Source organism: Mauremys reevesii, linkage group 8 (genome assembly GCF_016161935.1).
Source record: "Mauremys reevesii isolate NIE-2019 linkage group 8, ASM1616193v1, whole genome shotgun sequence".
NCBI classification, from domain to species: Eukaryota; Metazoa; Chordata; order Testudines; family Geoemydidae; genus Mauremys; species Mauremys reevesii.
In genome coordinates this window covers 77,920,869-77,935,945 of record NC_052630.1, presented here as the reverse complement: position 1 = coordinate 77,935,945, position 15,077 = coordinate 77,920,869, and the positions used below count along the sequence as shown (strand labels likewise).

General features: G+C 44.2%; 1 protein-coding gene across 5 annotated transcripts in view; it reads right to left on the bottom strand.

The window, feature by feature from the left end:
- The window catches only part of KYAT3 (kynurenine aminotransferase 3), a 65,811-nt gene that overhangs the window by 29,420 nt on the left and 21,314 nt on the right, over window positions 1-15,077 (bottom strand). Inside the window, exons 1-2 of one of the 5 annotated variants that reach the window (XM_039486650.1) lie at window positions 6,605-6,725; window positions 3,144-3,342 (exon numbers count right to left, since the gene is read on the bottom strand). The exons of 1 other annotated variant lie outside the window; for it this stretch is intronic. The gene's annotated coding sequence lies outside the window, so the exon portion shown is untranslated. Of the gene's footprint in view, window positions 1-2,130; window positions 2,248-3,143; window positions 3,343-6,604; window positions 6,734-15,077 lie in introns of those variants that run through there. 3 more of the 5 variants (XM_039486651.1, XM_039486649.1, XM_039486654.1) reach the window with 3 other exon arrangements.

The window sequence follows — 15,077 nt, the reverse complement described above, 5'->3', positions numbered from 1 at the left end:
AACCCACCCCAGTAACTTATTTCCTTATCATACCTAAATATAGGGGTGAGCTTTTTAAACAGTGAATTTGCAAGACATTTTTAATATGTAAAAGGAAGTTTGAATCTATTTGACAGAAGTGAATTAAATAATGGTCTCTTCACCAAGAGATGGATGAAAATAAAACAAAAACAAAAACCTAAACCCAAAGTCTATACAGCTAAGGGATTGATAATGGGATATGGAAACTTGTCGCTAGTCCACTACTTCAAATCCAGCCAGATCAGGAGCAACTAAAAATTACCATCATCTGATGGATCTTCATTAGCATATTTGAAACAAGTTTGTGGTTCCAGATGGATTTTTTATGAACAAGTGTTCACATAGCAAACAAACAAAAAAAATTGCTATCACAGTTGGTAGTGCACATCTGAGAAATGCTATTAAGGCAACTGATTTTAAAGTACTAAGAATCCATCCTTGAAAAAATCAGTCCCGTTTAAGGTGTCTCAAATTCAATAAGCCAAAATTGAGACACCTAAAAAAAATCACTAGTCAATAACCAAAAACCAAGACCTATGTATTATTTAGTTCTTTTTATATAAAAGTAACTATCAAGTTTAAACTTGTTTGGCAAACATCAAATTTATCAGAGCAGAAAATAATATACCTACAGAAGACATTTTGTAGACAGTAACAGCCCATTCACTGACGGTAAAAATGAGCCCAGTAAATCATGACCACAAAAAAGAGGAATAAAAGCTGGTACTACAGGACACCCACTTTTAAAATGTGTATTTAAGTAAACGTATTGGATGACAATGTCAAAATGGTTGTTTTTTTCTAATAAGTTCCAATGTAACCTAACTGACCTACTTCAGAACTGTAACATCACAGCAATGTAATTATTAACTTTGTACTGCAAAGCTCAATGATTAGAGAACAGGAAAACTACAGATTGTATATCCAATGGGAGATGGGGAGAGATGTTAAAGGGAATCTGAGAAATAATGTCTTTAAAAAAAAAGAGAGAGAGAGAGAGAGAGAGAGAGGCTGCCCATTATGTACCTAAATGAGAAAGATTTAGTGGACTACAAATGCAATGGAAACAATGCAAATAAAACTAAAAGGGTCTGATTTAACCCCAGAAGAGCACAGAACGTCAGCACTGAGGACAGATCCTCTGTCAAAGACGAATGATTGTACCTTGTCCTTAAAGTGTGGTTCATACCGAAAAATTATTCTTTTTTTAAAGCATCCTGAACTTTCATATGTATTGTTTCAATTACTCCATATCAAATGTGTCCAATTAAAAGTATACTGATTCCCAACCACCACTATATGCCAGAACTACAAACTTTATCACAGTCCTGAGAGTCAAAATAGGATCTTTCCATCTCATGCAGCCATCACCAGTAATACGGGTTCTGCAGGCCAAATTAGACCCTCACTGACATCTGGGCAGTCTTACTGCAAAAATTTGCAAAGGTGTAGCTGATTGGAACTCAGTAAACAATTCTGTTGATGATTCACAAATAGAAATGTATCCAGTAGCCTCATCAGCTTTGTGAACTGCTGGGCTAACAGAAAAAACACAACAAAACCTATTTTTGACACTAAAGTCAGCAGATATGACTGAATATAGAAAAGGAACAGGTCTGCTGAGTTTGATTTGTATCTACTTTTCCAGATATTTTTTCAGAATAGCACTTAGTCCATGTGATATGATCATTTATAGTAACTGTGAAATCAGCCCAGGTTTTGAAGGCCCCTCTGTATATTTAATTTATTTTATAAATATATTAGTATAAACCACATGGATAACACTGATTTTATAAGATTACACAATAGCACTATTTTTCCAACTGCTAGACATAGACAGCCTTCCTCTAGTTCTCATGCAGCACTGCATCAAACATTTTCAGCAGTTATTCCACACTGAAGCATGCCTGCTTTGCACTGCTGTTGCTGAGTTAATAGGAACAGAAGCAGAAGATGAGACCAGAACAAAAGTATAAACAAGGATTGAAATCTTGCAAATCCTTATGCACACGAATAAGTTTTCCCATGAGTGAAGTTACTCGTGCATGTAAGTGATTATTACAACAGGGTCAAAATGTTGTACACCAAAAAAGAAAGTATGATAAGTACCATAATGGACAAGCAAGCTGAAATCTGAGCACAGCAAGAGGTAGCATGCATTATGCTGTAGAACAGAGCAGCAGTCCTGGACCCCTGCCGATGTTTGACTGCTATCAATAAGAACATCTGGAATTAAAAATTGGGCGACCTTTGTTATCACCATTAAAATACACTGAATTGTGAACGTTTTATGAAGGGCGCAGTGGGGGGAAATCATCAATATTTTGTTGAACAATATAAAGAGAGAAAGCCCAGAGTCTCAGCATGCAATAACTACCAAACTAGACTTGTTAGATAGCCTCTGTTGGTGCCACATTTTGGTTTATTTTTTCAGATTTAAAGGGGTCCATTATTTAGATTGTGCAAGTGTGTTCAGTTTTGTGCCCATCAGAAATACTGTCTTCTCCCTCTTGTAACACAGATTAACTCCTTCCAAACAGTCTTCTCCAGCAGGAAGAGCAGGCGGATCCTTTATAAGTCCATACTCTGCTCTCAGGAGCAAAGCAAAGGCAACATGACCTGCTATGTGTTTGCCTCCACATAAACCTGAACCCTTAGATCTGTGTTGTACAAGATAGACTGATACCTTCTACAGGATCAAGGGGGATTTTTAAATGTTATTTTTAAGGTGAGTTCAGTTCTGGGCTCTGTCACTTTAAATAGTTTGTCAATTAATTTGCTCTGAGTGGGGGATGAAACATTTTATAAAGCCCCAGAATAAACCTTTATTTGACAAGATACTGGGCTTGATGGACCTTAGGTCTGACCCATTATGGCCATTCTTATGTTCTTATGTTATGTTCTTGGTCATGAAAATGGCGAGCTTCTTCCAGCTCAAGAACATTAAACTCTATTATTGCAGTGTATGACAATTCTAGAGGTGTTTTCAATCATAGTTATGCTAATTTGAGACGTTCCTTAGAAATAAAAATGTTGGTCTTTTATGGGGAAGGGGATGAGGTGTTAAATTATTGTCTCTTAAATTTGTTGTTCTCTCTTTTTGCACTAGATGGCCAGACTACCTGGGGACGGCTTCCTGTATGGGCAAGAAGCAGTGACTGGGAGCTCCAAAGTGTTCAGCAGTGGATGAGAAGATCTGACACTTGGGACCCAATTTTCACAGAATCTGAGCGCTTCTGGTTGTAATCAAAGGGCGCTTTGGATGTTCCGCTGTTCTGAAATTCAAGCCCCTGATGCCTCTAGGCCCTAGAGCGAAGCTACCTGGAAGAGAAAAGAACTAGTGGCTTTTCAAACTGCCTCCTCTTATTGGCAATCCCTAGTGCTGCCCTCTTGTCCTCCTGCTCCCCTATCGTTCAAGTAAACTGCCTCTGGTCTTGGTCACATGCGGCTCCTCAGTTCTCTGCTCAGCATCTGTATCCCACTGCCTGGTACACAACTGAACACCTTTCCTCTCTGACCAAGATCAGATCCCAACCACCGCTACTCTGCACCACCTATCCACAACCTGCTCTCCAGCCCCTGACTCCTCCTGGCAAAGTAACCCAGTATCAGACCTAACATCTTCACTACCATTCTACCTCCTGACCAAACAGGATCTTCAAGGTAGTTCATGTATGGGTCTGTAACCAGGACACGGAGCTATCTAGTGGGAAAAGACAAGAAGTTAGATCAAAATAAAATTAACTTGTGTGAGGGAGAGAATTTGTTTGTTTTGTTCTTTTTAATAAAAGACCAAAAGCAACACTTCACTTTCCAGCGATCTTTCAATTTTTGTAACAATTCTAATTCCCTTTAAAGTTCATTGTTCTCGAGCTTGAAGAAACTCTCCTGGGCCTTGATCTCACAGAGTTAAGCCTGCATGTAGTTTTATATACTGTGAGTAGCCCCATTTCCTTGTGTGCTTTGGTGAGGAAGATGATACTCAAAAATAAAAACACTTCAGTCTCAAAAATATGTATATTATTTTTTTTTTGGACTCTTGCATATATATATTGTCAACATCTCAAACCAGCTTTCCCCCTCCTTTTTTGTTTTCAAAAAGCCAAAAACCAAATGTGTGCCTTCATATGTGGCTGCTATGTCTGGGGCATAGAGGCTTAGGGCAAGGAAAGGGTCTCCTCTGACTGAGTTTCCTCAGGTTTTTTACTTATATTTACTTAATATAATACAAGAGTCAACCCAAGAGATTATCCCAATTATTTATTTATTTAGTTAACATTGATTTAGTAGGGTCCAGGGACAGGCAGGGCAGGCCTCTGAAAGGACACACAAGTCTTTGATGTATGTGTACATGAGCCCATTTTTTTTTATCATTGTCATCATCATCATTTGGAATAACATATTGCATGAGAAGAGAACATAAAAATATATATACTATATGGCAGGGAGCTGAGTTGTAATTTTAATTTCCACTCTATCTTTAGTATTTAGCAGATTATATTTATTTTCATGCTTTCACTGATAACTGCCTAATCACTTCTGATTATTTTCATCCTGAAGCATGTAACATTTGCAGCACAGAAATGGAAGGCCCTGTGGCCCCAGTCCTGCAATCTGACTGGCATGGGCTAACCCCCTTAAATTCATATGGAACTTCATTGACCGCAATGGGCTACACATGGGTGTAACTATGTAGTATGAGGGCCTAAGTGCTCTCAACATAAAAAAATATTTCTATGATTTAACAGAGTAACATGAAGAATTGCAGAAATGCTTTCACAGTGAAATAGAGGCTGTATCACTGAGACACACATGCCTTAGGACAGGGGTCGGCAACCTTTCAAAAGTGGTGTGCCGAGTCTTCATTTATTCACTCTAATTTAAGGTTTCGCATGCCAGTAATACATTTTAACGTTTTTAGACGGTCTCTTTCTATAAGTCTATAATATATAACTAAACTATTGTTGTATGTAAAGTAAATCAGGTTTTTAAAATGTTTAAGAAACTTCATTTTAAAATTAAATTAAAATGCAGAGCCCCCCGGACTGGTGGCCAGGACCCATTTAGTGAGTGTGCCACTGAAAATCAGCTTGCGTGCTGCTTTCGGCACGTGTGCCATAGGTTGCCTACCCCTGCCTTAGGGTATGTTTACACTACAAGCTTTGCAGCAGCACTGTAACTATACCGCTGTAACAGTAGCTTTGATGCTTACTAGAGTGACGGAAGGGGTTATTCCATTGCTGAGTAAGGCCATATCTACAATAGCGAGCTTGCAGCAACTTACCAATGCAGCTGCACTGCTGTAAGATTGCTCATATACAGTAGTACTGGAACAATTTGTATAGTGGGGGGTGGTGACAGCCATTGAACCAAACTGTAAACCCTGTATATAATAGAAACCACTTCAAGCCAGGGGTAGCACTCCTCACAGCCCTAGTTCCAGCACCTATGCTCATGAAGTTGCTCTATGCTGACAGGTCAACATAATAAAACCACCTCCATGAGCTATCAGTGGGAGCTCTCCCATCGACATAGCACTGTGCACACTACCACTCATACTGGCGAAACTTGTTGTTGGGGGGGGGGAGGTTTCCACACCCCTAGTGACATAAATTTTGCCGACATAAGAGGTGGTGTAGACATGGCCTAAATCCACCTCCTGGTAGCTAGATTGATGGAAGAATTCTTCCATAGACCTAGCTGCCTTTACAGCAGAGGTCAGGTTGACCTAATTATGTTACAAAGGGTGTGACATTTTTCACAGCCCCATTCAATGTACAACCTAAGTTGTAGACCCATTCTGAGTCAGCTACAATGCCAGTACCTCCATTTCAGTTTTGTTGGGATGCCCACAAGCCATCAGCCACTCTATAAATAATCACACATTTCTTTATTTAGGACTGTCACACATGTAGATTTGCAGCCTGATTTTGAGCCTCCACATAGTTTGGTATTTGGAGATCATTACAGAGATTGAGGCAAAAACTAGAACCACTTTAGAGTCTGCTCCCCATTCTCTAAAGTTTGGGAAATAGAAGACAGTGGGAAATGTCCCCCAAACAAGCCTGGGGGCTCTCTGGAGCCCCCTCCACACAGACCCCTCCCCTGTAGCCTGGGAGCTTTCTGCTGCCCACCCCCACCCCGTACTCCCTACACCCCTGCCCCCGCGTAGCCTGGGAGCTCTCTGCAGCCCCCCCTCCCCTGTAGGCTGGGGGCTCTCTGCTGCCCCCCCGTACTCCCTACACACACACTCCGTAGCCTGGGAGCTCTCTGCTGCCCCCCGCACTCCCTACACCCCCCCCCAAGTAGACTAGGGCTCTCTGCAGTTCCCGTGCTCCCCCTCCTCTATAGGCTGGGAGCTCTCTGCAGCTCCCCTTCCCCCCGAAGTCTGGGGGTTCTCTGTCAGTTTCCCCTCGCGGGCGCAGCCCCCTGCCAACCACTGGCGGCTGCTCCGCCCTGCGGAGCCCGGGAAATGGCTGCAAGGGAGCGAGGCGCGGGCGGCAGGCCGAGGCCAGCTGTCCCCTTACCCCGGGGCCGCGCGCGGCCTCTCCCAGGCAGCCGAAGCAGGGGACACGCAACTCACCGTCTCCGCTTCGCCCGGCCCCGGCGCTTCCCACTTGAGAGGGGCGGGGACAGGGAGAGAGGCGAGGCCGGGGCCTCCTTCCCCAGGCTCCAGGCGACTGTCTCTGCCCGGGCCGCTTCCCCTCCCCTTTGTGACCTCGTCCCTGCCCCTAAGGACCCACCCCCAGCAGAGAAATGCCCCGCCGCGCGGTTGGGCGCTGGGGGTGCCCCCCACCCTATAGATCAGTGGTTTTCAAACTTCTTTTTTCTGGTGACCCAGTTGAAGAAAACTGTTGATGCCTGTGACCCAAGGGAGCTTGGGATGAGGGGTTTGGGGTGTGGGAGCAGCTCAGGGCTGGGGCAGAGGGTTGGGGTTTGGGGTGCAGGAAGGAGCTCTGGGTTTGGGGAGACTCAGAGCTGGGGCAGGGGGTTGCGGTGCAGGAAGAGGTCAGGGCTCCGGCTGGGGGTGCAGGCTCTGGGGTAGGGCTGGGGATCAGGGGTTTGGGGTGCAGAAGGGGCTCTGGGTTCGAGGGGGGGGCTCGGGGCAGGGGATTGGGGCATGGGCTTACCTCTGGCAGCTCCCATTCAGTGGCACAGCCAGGATGCAGAGGCAGGCTTCCTGCCTGTCCTGGCACCGCAGACTGCGCTGCGCCCCAGAAGCAGCCAGCTGCAGGTCCGGCTCCTAGGCAGAGGCACGCAAGCAGCTCCGTGTGGTTCTCACCTGGAGGCATCGCCTCCCCCTCAGCTCCCAGTGCGGAGCCAGTGCTCCGGGCGGGGACTGCATGCGGAGCCCTGTGGCCCCCCCCCCCCCGGCCGAGGAGCTGGACCTGTTGGCCGCTTCCAGGGCGCAGCGCGGTGTTGGAACAGGTAGGGACTAGCCTGCCTTAGCTCTGCAGCATCACCGACAGGACTTTTAACAGCCCGGTCGGTGGTGCTGACCAGAGCCACCGTGACCCAATTCTGGTTCCTGACCCACGGTTTGAAAACCTCTGTTATAGAGCAACCAGGGCATGTGACCCCCTCCCCCCAAACAGATGCAGAGACCTCACTCATCTCCCCTACAACAGGTGTCACGCCCCCACCCACTACAGCAACAAGATGGGGATTAATCCTTCCATCCCTACATGGAACAAGCAGGGTATGTAGCCACCTGTCCGTATTTCCCAGGATCAGTTTGTGTGTGATTAATATTTTATTAATGATCATAAAGAATTATTAAAAAATAAAAAATGGTAAACAATGTACAGCCTGTGTGTGGTACCAAACACCATACAGGTCACAGGATAGCACGGTGTTGTAAGGGTCCTGACCCCCAAAAAGGAGTTGCAGGGGTCACAAGGTTATTGTAGCGGGGGTTACGGTACTGCAACCCTTACTTTTTCACTGCTGCTGATGGTGGTGCTGCCTTCAGAGATGGGCGGCTGGAGAGCGGCACAGAAGTAAGGATGGCATGGTATGGTATTGTCACCCTTACTTCTGCACTGATGCCTGCAGAGCAGGGCCCTCAGCAGCCGCCACTCTGGCCACCCAGCTCTGAAGGCAGCTGTGCAGAACTAAGGGTGGCATGGCATTGCCAGCCTTACTTCTGTGCTGCTGCTGGCAGGGCGCTGCCTTCAAAGCTGGGCGCCCAGCCAACAGCCGTCGCTCTCGGGCTGCCCAGTTCTGAAGGCAGCGCAGAAGTAAGGGTGGCAATACTGCAACACCCCCTAAAATAACCTTGTGACCCCTCTGAAACTCCCTTTTGAGCCAGGACCCCCAATTTGAGAAATGCTGGTCTCCTGAAATCTGTATTGTATAGGGTAAAAGCACATAAAAGACCAGATTTCACGGAGGGGCACCAGATTTCATGGTCTGTGATGTGTTTTTCATGGCTGTGAATTTGGTAGGGCCCTAATCATAAATCCAACTGTACAAGATTTTGAGAGAGTGGGAAAGTTTATAACTAGTTGTCACAATCACAGGGCAAGCTATGCTTTAGACTCCATTTTGTTCTCCTGGTGTGGACCCTTTGGCTGACTGGCCTGCCTTCTTCTCTCTCTATAGTGAGTGTGGCCACATGGTTCAACCACTCTGGAGGTATGTCTACACAGCAATTGGGAGGTGCAATTGCAGCCCATGCAAGCCTACCCAAGCTAACTCGCTAAAAATTGCTGTGTAGCTGCAGCAACGTGGGCTAGCCACCCAAGTACAATCCTGCCCAGGATCGTGGGTACATACTGCTATGTAGACATACCCTGAGACTGGATCTCAGTCTGGCAGCCCCCCACTTGTGTGAAAAAACACACCCCGGACTGACATAAGTTTCACCAACAAAAGTGCTGGTGTGGACAACACTATGTCAGCAGGGATGGTTAATTATGCCAGCAAGAGAGCTCTCTTCTGCAATGGCATAGCTGTAGCGGTACAGCTGTGCTGCCTTAAGATCTGTAGTGTAGACATAGCATTAGTCAATGTAGTGGGTGACTTACATCAGTGGGAGCTCCATTTTACAGTATACGCTTACAGAGTTACGCTTATGAGTAATTACGTCAACCTAACTTTGTAGTGTGGGCCAGGCCTTACTCCAGTAGCCTGTGACAGCAACTGATTAAAATGACTCAAAAAGCAGCTTCTTCAAAACAAAGCATTATTTATTTCTTCATCCAAACATGTATAGCACATAGAGCAAAGCAGGAAAACAGCATATATGCTAATCCTTCCTTGCAGGCTTCTGTAAATTCCCTTCAGCCCAGTTACTCCAATTTCTGGCTGGGAAAAGCAAGATGCCCTGCTGCAGTATGTACTTTCTCTTTCTCTGTCAGTGTTTCAGTCACTGCTGCTCATTCCCCACATCCTTTCCTTCTAGTCCAGGATCTTTAAGGCTTTGGTACCAGTTGATTCTAGATTTGAGTACTGGAAAAATAAACCTTGCCAGCCTCTCTGGAGTCAGGCTGAGGTTATCCCCCAATCAGTAGTTTCCCCACTGTTTCATCAAAGACCATTAGTATTCTCTCACTGCACCTTATCTTTTCCATTGTTTGTTTCCTGTTTGTTTCCTCTTAACCGCCTCCTTTGATTTAACTCTATGCAGTCAGGTAGCATAATATCAGCCAGGTGAATTGTGGTGTACATGATATTTATTAAAAAAATACAGATATTTCCCTTATTCTCCACACTAACACATTTTAGAAAACTCCAAATATGATTTAAGTAGCTTTTCTGTGCAAAATGTTGTGGTTTTAAGGTCCAATATCATAGAACCTTGCCGAGTTAGAAGAAACAGCATGAATCTTCCTGTTACAAGGGTACATAGATGTTGCAAGACATCAGACCTTAAATCCAATTCTTGTTTTACAACATCCAGCACCACAGACGAGTGTTATTTGGATGAGGAATTACACATGAGATCAATAAGAGAATCCATTTTCTGGTGATTTTTTTTTTTTAATGGGAACGATGCAAAGCTACTAAGAGGCTTAACACGTCAGTAGTAGTAACGGAAGAGAGAGATTATCAGGCTGGAATACAGATGATAAATGTATTACATGGATATCACCAGTCCATATTTAATGTGTGTATATATCTGTTAATACATATACAGTAAGAGAGAGGGAGTTGGTTGAAGAGAATCAGTGTGTCAGAAACTAACCAGAACAAACCTGCCTAGATATAGCTAGAATTATGTAATGTAGTTGTAGCCACGTTGGTCCCAGGATATTAGAGAGACAAGATGAGTGAGGTAATAGCTGTTATTGGCCCAACTTCTCTCTCACTTACAGAAATTGGTCCAATAAAAGATATTGTGATGGGTTGCATCACAGAAACCCGCTGGGAGCTGCCACCTGATGTGCCCAGACTACTTCTACCCCTGCTTTCCCTGCCAGCTCGGGACCCCAGCACCCTGTCTTGCTGAGCCAGACACACCCGTCTGCTCCAACACAGACCCAGGGTCTGAATTACTTGCCCCAAAGCTGCAGGTTTACCTGAAAGCAGCTAAAAGAAGTGTGCTTATCTTTAACACTCAGATGCCCAACTCCCAAATAAATCCATTTTACCCTGTATAAAGCTTATACAGGATAAACTCATAAATTGTTCGTCCTCTATAACACTGATAGAGAGATATGCACAGTTGTTTGCTCCCCCAGGTATTAATACATACCGGTACTCTCCGTTAATTAATAAGTAAAAAGTGATTTTATTAAATACAGAAAGTAGGATTTAAGTGGTTCCAATTAGTAACAGACAGAACAAAGTAAGTCACCAAGCAAAATAAAATAAAATGCGTAACTCTATGTCTAATCAAACTGACTACAGATAATCTCACCCTCAGAGATGCTTCAGTAAGTTTTTTCCTCAGACTGGACACCTTCCAGACCTGGGCACAATTCTTTCCTCTGGTACAGCTCTTGTTCCAGCTCAGATGGTAGTTAGGAGATTCTTCATGATGGCTCCTCTCCTCCTTTTGTTCTGTTCCACCCCTTTATATATATTTTGCATAAGGCAGGAATCCTTTGTCCCACTCTGGATTCCCACCCCCTCCTTCTCAATGGAAAGACACCAGGTTAAAGATGGATCCAGTTCAGGTGACATGATCACGTCACTGCAAGACTTCATTGCCCACTTTCCAGCACACACATACACAGGAAGACTTACAGGTAAAACAGAGCCATCTGCAGATAATTGTCCTGGTTAATGGGAGTCATGAAGATTCCAAACCACCATTAATGGCCCACACTTTGCATAATTACAATAGGCCCTCAGAGTTATATTTCATATTTCTAGTTTCAGATACGAGAGTGGTACAGTTATACAAATAGGATGATCACACTCAGTAGATTATAAGCTTTGCAATGATACCTTACAAGAGACCTTTTGCATGAAGCATATTCCAGTTACATTATATTCACTCATTAGCGTATTTTTATAAAATTATATAGACTGCAACATCACAATTACCTGACCCACCTTGTCTCTCTAATAGCTAGAAGTAGTCAGACAGCTAGAGGCAGCATGCATAGAGATAAGAAGAGGAAGCCACGTGTGAAAAAAGATTTGCAAAGAGATTAACATTTTATTTAGCTTTTTTTCATTAACACTTAGAGCTTGTCTACACTTACCAGGGGCTCCACGAGCAGTGATCGATGCATCAGAGGTCGATTTAGTGGATCTACTGAAGACCCGCTAAATCGACCGCAGATTGCTCTCCCGTTGTACTCCACCAGATCAAGAAGAGTAGAGAGTCGACGGGAGAGTGTTGCCCATTGACATCACGTAGTGTGGACCCCGCATAAGGAGGTCCAAGCTACGTCAATTTGAGTTACACTGTTCACTTAACTCAATTTACGTAGCTTAGATCGAATTTTCCCTGTAGTGTAGACAAGGCTTTAGCAACAATACTTCATTCTAATCATCTAATATTTCCAAAGCAGAGCTTCCACAGGACCTACTCTTCAAAGTAACCTCTTAAAATGTCCACCAGAGGGCAGCAGATGATAAACTTTTACTTGCCACAATAATGTTTAAAAGCCGGAAAGACCTTAATTTTAGAAAGCTTTGAGCCAGATTCATGGTCTTGATGCAGCAACTTTGCACAAGTCTGCTAGCACAAAGATGACACGCATCTGAAAATTCCAGGCAGTGATGGGTATATACTCCCATACCAGCTCCTACACAACCTCCTCCTCCACACAAGTTTGGGTGAAGTGTACATGGGTAGGATGCTGCTGAGTCTGGCTGATCCCGAGCTGCTGAAACAACTCTTTTGCCACTAGATCAGTCCCCGAATTGCATAAATTATGTCAGGGACAGGTCTGGTCACCACTTCAGGGGAACATAAAAGTAGTTTAAAGCCACTTTTTCCCCACCCCTTTAGTTCTACACCAATCACAACTCAGCCAAACTGGAGGATCTAGTTTAATAGCTTATTAAGTGACACCAAACAACCTTTTTGTGATACTGGAAGTTGTACACATATGGGAGAATAAGATCCATTGCATAACTGTATGTGCAAGAATGTCAAAGAACACCAATAGTGCTTGTACTGCCTTGATTAGAGAACCGCTCCCTTTTGGCTAACCTGATACAGCTGTTTCCTGCCTGTCACAAGGGTCTTGGTTTAAGTCTCAGTTGCAGTCATGTGTAGGACACACACAGCAGATCCAGCTACTAAAGGAGGACCGTGGTCAGGGGTGAAAGTGGGCTGGTACGGCGTACCAGCAAAAAGTGGCCGCCAGTACCAGCTTGTACTCAGCTGCCACAGCAAAATACCCTGCTTAAAGCGCTGCTGTCGTTGCCCCTTTTGCCCTCCCCTGGGCCACCGCCAGAGGAGAGGGGCAAAAGGAGCAGCTGTCCTGGGGCCACGATTTAAAAGGGCCCAGGGCTCTGGCCTCTGCTGCTGCTACTGCAGCAGTGGCAGCAGCAGCAGCAGCTGGAGCCCCGGGCCTTTAAATCACCATTGGAACCCAAAGCGGCACTAGCCAGGCAGTGCAGATGGGCTGGCTGGGGGATGCTGACCCTCAGCCCACCTCTTCAGCCTGAGGCCCCGCCCCTTCCAAGAGCCAGAGCCGGCCCCATAGTGCTTAATGTTACTTTCACCCCTGACCATGGTTAATTGATTAAGTCTGCTCTAGTGATTGGCAACTAGTTAACTGACCACACTGAAAGTTCTAGTTACTCTCTGTACTAACTAACATCTTACAAGCTCTTCCCAAATTTGACAAACAATTTAATTAATTACATATTGTAACCTTGTGTGCTCTGTGCTGCAAAGACTCTTTTATGTCTCAGTCAGAAGATTCTGAAGAAGGCTCTTGCTTCCTGATTCTTTTAGAGTAAATTAATTAAGCAACTAAGCCTAAGGCTATGTCTACACTACGGACCACACAGCGGCACAGCTGTGTTGCTGCAGCTGCGCTGCTGTAAGGTCTCCTGTGTAGCCGCTCCCACCAACATAGCGCTGTTCACATTGGCGCTTTTGTCGGTTAAACTTATGTCGGTCACGGGTGTGTTTTTTCACACCCGTGACTGGCAAAAGTTTTGCCGACAGAAGTACTAGCATAGACAAAGCCTGAGTCATGTTGTTGGCAAGCTGAACACTAAAAAAAGTTTCTTTTTCAAACACCAGTAACTGTAAAAGCAATTCCACAGCAGTGAAAGCAGAAACAATGACAACAATGAACCTAATGCTCTGATGGATTAAATAAAATGGATCAAATAGAAAGGAGCACAAACACTGCCAACTTAAGTGCAAGAGTGTAATAAGAAAAGCCAAAGAGGAGTTTGAAGAACAGCTAGCCAAAAACTCCAAAGGTAATAACAAAATGTTTTTTAAGTACATCAGAAGCAGGAAGCCTGCTAAACAACCAGTGGGGCCCCTTGATGATCAAAATACAAAAGGAGCGCTTAAAGACGATAAAGTCATTGCAGAGAAACTAAATGGATTCTTTGCTTCAGTCTTCACGGCTGAGGATGTTAGGGAGATTCCCAAACCTGAGCTGGCTTTTGTAGGTGACAAATCTGAGGAACTGTCACAGATTGAAGTGTCACTAGAGGAGGTTTTGGAATTAATTGATTAAACTCAACATTAACAAGTCACCGGGACCAGATGGCATTCACCCAAGAGTTCTGAAAGAACTCAAATGTGAAGTTGACTATTAACTAAGGTTTGTAACCTGTCCTTTAAATCGGCTTCGGTACCCAATGACTGGAAGTTAGCTAATGTAACGCCAATATTTAAAAAGGGCTCTAGGGTGATCCCGGCAATTACAGACCGGTAAGTCTAACGTCGGTACCAGGCAAATTAGTTGAAACAATAGTAAAGAATAAAATTGTCAGACACATAGAAAAACATAAACTCTTGAGCAATAGTCAACATGGTTTCTGTAAAGGGAAATCGTGTCTTACTAATCTATTAGAGTTCTTTGAAGGGGTCAACAAACATATGGACAAGGGGGATCCGGTGGACATAGTGTACTTAGATTTCCAGAAAGCCTTTGACAAGGTCCCTCACCAAAGGCTCTTACATAAATTAAGCTGTCATGGGATAAAAGGGAAGGTCCTTTCATGGATTGAGAACTGGTTAAAGGACAGGGAACAAAGGGTAGGAATTAATGGTAAATTCTCAGAATGGAGAGTGGTAACTAGTGGTGTTCCCCAAGGGTCAGTCCTCGGACCAATCCTATTCAATTTATTCATAAATGATCTGGAGAAAGGGGTAAACAGTGAGGTGGCAAAGTTTGCAGATGATACTAAACTACTCAAGATAGTTAAGACCAAAGCAGATTGTGAAGAGCTTCAAAAAGATCTCACAAAACTAAGTGATTGGGCAACAAAATGGCAAATGAAATTTAATGTGGATAAATGTAAAGTAATGCACGTTGGAAAAAATAACCCCAACTATACATACAACATGATGGGGGCTAATTTAGCTACGACGAGTCAGGAAAAAGATCTTGGAGTCATCGTGGATAGTTCTCTGAAGATGTCCATGCAGTGTGCAGAGGCGGTCAAAAAAGCAA